The sequence below is a fragment of the Palaemon carinicauda genome, chromosome 2 (genome assembly GCF_036898095.1).
Source record: "Palaemon carinicauda isolate YSFRI2023 chromosome 2, ASM3689809v2, whole genome shotgun sequence".
Classification (NCBI taxonomy): domain Eukaryota; kingdom Metazoa; phylum Arthropoda; class Malacostraca; order Decapoda; family Palaemonidae; genus Palaemon; species Palaemon carinicauda.
Window position 1 is genome coordinate 82,488,291 of NC_090726.1, and position 5,000 is coordinate 82,493,290.

The window sequence follows — 5,000 nt, forward strand, 5'->3', positions numbered from 1 at the left end:
TCAAAGGCTTGAGATCGTTTTGGTGCAGACACCCAATCACTTTCAGTTGCCAAAAGCTTGGCATCTTTCAGTCTTGCCTGCAAGTCTGCCCAATTGAATCGCTGTAAAGATGAACGCACATGACGTTTCATACACGCCCATACTTGCTCAATGGCATTGAGCTCTGGGTGGGCAAGTGGCAGACCCACCACCTCGATGCCCCACTCTCGAATTATGTTGTCCACTCATGTCTTGTGGCACCGTCTGGGGCAGAGAGAGATTCGGGGACTCTGAAGCCAGGTAATAAGGTATGCTTTCTTGGTGTCCGTGGTAGAACACCGACACTCGTCTAACAGCTGGCTGTGATAAGGTGTGTTGTTGAGCACCAACACTGATGGTTCAGGCAGCAATGGTAGAAGCTGCGTTGTTAACCAGCGTATGAACATCTCGCTTGTCATTTCCCCGTGGTAATCGCCACTTGTACTCTTTGCAGGATAACAAAGGAAAGAGCCTTCAATAAATTAATTTGCTGTACCAGCTGCTACCACCACGAAGCGCTCTCCCTCGCCAGGTGGTACCTGTCGGCTATGCGTTGCACTGGTAGCAGGTTGTGCCGTGTCCACTCACTCTCTGTTGTCGCTCATTCTGGTGGTAAACCACGTCTCATTGACATATACTATCTCCCTTCCATCTTCTTGATGGCGCTTCAGAGCCCGGAGAGCCTGGATCCGTCTGCAAACCACATCAATGGACTCTTTTGCAAGATACATCTTTTGTTGAGACGTTTTATATCTGAATCCCATATCTTGCAGGAGCTTCCACACCGCTATCTCGGAGGTTGTTTCAGGGATTATGGTGGCTGTCTTTGAATCTGTCATCAGGGTTCTAACAGTAAATACTTAGTTTGCAGAAAATTTCTTGTGAACAAACCGACGAATGGCACCCACTGTGAAATTATCAAAGACTTGTCGTATAGGAAATACTTCGCCAGCAGACTCATGTGAGATCACTGATCTGTTAGGGTGAACAATCTTCCTCACAGAAAGCGACGTAATACCCAAGAAATTTGCCACACGGTTGTAGGTCCTGTGTGGAAAAAAAACCACTATTTAGCCAGTTAATAAAAGTGCATTATATGTTATACTTAGTTTTCTCTACGCACACGTTCATGCAAAGAAATTGATAGTATAATAAGTCATAATAATCACATTAATATTCGTCATAGTTATTATCATTATTGTTGTTATTGATATAATCACCATTATTGTTATTATTCATACTTTGACATCATGGAAGAGTATGAGTAGAATATTTAGAGATATATAAATGCTTTACGTATATGAACTTAGACATAAATAGTACATACATGCACATACATATAATTCATAAATGAAGCTTTATATATAAATGTATGTGTGTTTCTAAGTACAGTGTATATATATATATATATATATATATATATATATATATATATATATATATATATATATATTTATATATATATATATATATATATATATATATATATATATATATATATATATACATATATATATATATATATATATATATATATATATATATATATATATATATATATATATATATATGTGTGTGTGTGTATATATATATATATATATATATGTATATATATATGTATATATATATATATATACATATATATACACACACATATATATATATATATATATATATATATATATATATATATATATATATACACACACACACATATATATATATATATATATATATATATATATATATATATATATATATATATATATATATATATATATATATATACAGTATATATATATATATATATATATATATATATATATATATATATATATATATATATATATATATATATATATATATATATATATATATATATATATGTATATAAAGAGATCAGTAGAATAGGTAAATTATTAAATATGGTTGATGAAGCTAGTCAGTGAGAGAGTTTGCAGTCAAGAAAAAATCTGTTATCTCTTATTCTTATTGTGAAAATTTAGGAATACATTAATATAAGCAAAATATTTTTATATATTATTTTCTTTTTCCAAACTCGTCATTCAAGTATGACCCCTATAACATTTAATTTAGGCTTCCTGTCTGAGTTATTTGGTGTTTGTGCATGATCTGTTATCCACTTATCTGTTAATATTAATCATATGACGCATGCGGTTATTTTCTTTATTGCATACTGCAAAAACACAGAATGAAAGCAGTCTTGCAGCCACGAGGACATTTTGCCAGGCCTGCCATTAATGAAGCATCAGACAGCAGTCACGTAGAACAGATTGGCTTTGACGTATGAATGCTCTGCTGTCCTCCTCCTGTTATCGGCTTGTTTACTATTGTGAACAGAAAGTTTACTGGGTATTACGTCTGGTGCCTTAGTTCATGTCACAACTAGCGTCTCTCTGGGTGCATATATATTTAGCTAAGTTACCCTTTCAATTTCTTATATTTACTCTGTTAAGTGCCTTTATTATTCACATTAGACATTACTGTATATTTTTGCCAATTAGGCTGTGGCTTCAAATACCTATTTCTGAAATGTGACCCATATCTGATGTATTGGTAGGATTTTATCAACGAAAATCAATTGGACAGGGCCAAGAAATGCATAGTAGTATACACTGACTCCGCTAGCATTACAACAAGTAAGGTTGGTTCACCAGTTGGGAAATCTGATCAGGCCTTAATTTCATTAGTGATAAAGATTAAGCAAGCTGTCCCTGATTTACCACACTCATGGAAGATTGGTATTTTGAGTGACATCTTCGGCTTGAATTGGTCACAATTGTAGAGTAGTGCTGATCCTGTTGTCATTTTGAAAGAGAATCTAGTCGATATAATTGATAGGCATATCCTTTCTAGTGTGTTAAGGTACATAGTGAAAGACAAACCATGGTTTATTAATGAATGTAGGGGTGTCCATTTGGAGAAGGAGTCCTATCATCATTCGAATGATAACACATCAGATTTCACTTAGAATAACAATAATTACGTTAGAACTTTTGCACAGAGAGTTTATTTCTTCAACTGAAAAAAAAAATCTGGTACAACCCAGGAGCATAAGTGGTGGAGTACCATTAAATCTGCACTCTTTGGTGTAGATGCTACAGTTCATCCTTTACTGAAACCAGATGGTTCTGTCATTCAACGTCCAAAGACGACAGCTTTAGAACTAACGTGTATTTTTCCCTTGTTTTTTATAAAGACTGCAGATCTCTTAGCTACAAAGTTATCTGGTATTTTGCGCAAGCTGACAAGAAGAGAACCATTCAGCAATTTTTGGGGATTTGGTAATGTTACTCCATTACTTAAATGTCAAACTGATTACCGCCCAATTTTTCGTAACTCAGAAATTATCTCATGTTTTTTAACGTCTTCAAAAATTTTTTAAATAGGTTTGCTGAATGTGATCATCTGGTCCCTTGTTTATGATTTAGCTTCCGTAAAGGCCTCGGGATATGTGATGTCCATTTTGAAATCTCTAATGCTGTACAGAAATCCCTTGAATGTGATCACGAAGTCTGTGTGATTGGTCTTGATTTTAGTGCTTCCTTTGAACACATTAATCATTTGGCCCTTGTTTTCAAACTCAAACAGTTTGGAGTTGGTGGGTCTTACCTTACGATCATTATTGAATTTTTAAGTAATAGATTGCAAGGAGTTGTTGTTCATGCGATTTCAGGGTAGTGTTCCTGGCCCATTATGTGTCATACTATATACACATGATATGTGGTTTGGTTTAGAAAACAAGCTCTTTGCATATGCAAATGATGCTACTCTCTTTGCATCAATTTTATCTCCATACTGCGGATTTGGGGTTGAAAAATCCCTTAACAGAGATTTAGTTAAAATTAGTGTTGTGCATATTATGAGGCATGAAGTTGAGTCCTAAAATAAACTCAAAATATGATTGTAGGTAAGTTTGAGACAGTTGCTCCTCAACATCCGGATCTTAGCATTAATAGTTTCTTCAACTCTATATTACTATTTTAGAATTTCAGCCATGATTTTCGTCAGCAAGATTTCTTTTGAGGATCACATATATTATGTTTAGTGTATTCAAACACATCTTCTATAATTTCACCAAAAAAAGAAAAAAAAATAATAAAAAATAGCGTAATGAGAAAGTCTCGTAAGATTTTCAGTAATCTATCTATTCTGAAGTGTTTAATTCTTTCATTCTACCTACTTTCGAGTACTGTTCTCCTTTCTGGTCTTCAGTTGCTGATTCTAATCCTAATTTGTTAGAAAGGAGCATACTTTCTATTTATTTTTGTATTCCTGATATCTATATTAATCTATTACAACGTCGCTTAATTAATTCGTTATGCATATTGCATAACATTTTTCATAATTCTGACCATCCTTTGCATACAGATCTTCCCAGACAGTACCATCTTGTTCTTAATACAAGGTATGCAGCTATTTCCAATAGCCCAGTTGTCTCCATCATGAGGCTCAATACTACATAGTATTCTCATGTTTTATTCTAGCTGTTATCAAGTTGTGGAACTATTTTCCTAATCAGGTAGTTGAATCCATGAACTTCAAAAGTTCAAACTTACAGCAAAGGTTTTTTACGTTGAAAAGGCTAGCCTGAGTCATTTTGTAGGTTACATATGAAAGATCCATTTAAATATTGTTATGCTTCTTAAATATTCTATCTGAAATATTCATTATTTCTCATATACTCTAGTTATTTCCTTATTTCCTTTCCTTTTACCCTGTTGGAGCTTTTGTGCTCGTAGCATGCTGGTTTTCAAATGAGTGTTGTAGCTTTGTAAATAATAATAATAATAATAATAATAATAAAAATAATAATAATAATAATAATAATAATAATAATAATAATAATAATAATAATAATAATAATAATAATAATAATAATAATAATAATAATAATAATAATAATAATGGACATTTCCTCTTATTTTCTTATTCTCGCAATTTTATGAATCCTCTCCCTG

The 5,000-nt window shown here is 32.9% G+C and overlaps 2 pseudogenes; one reads left to right on the forward strand and one right to left on the reverse strand.

Moving 5' to 3' along the window:
* Window positions 1-42: 42 nt before the first annotated feature.
* Window positions 43-2,847, reverse strand: LOC137618133 (uncharacterized; annotated as a pseudogene).
* Window positions 2,848-3,908: 1,061 nt separating this feature from the next.
* Window positions 3,909-5,000, forward strand: part of LOC137618139 (uncharacterized) — a 6,321-nt pseudogene continuing 5,229 nt past the window's right edge.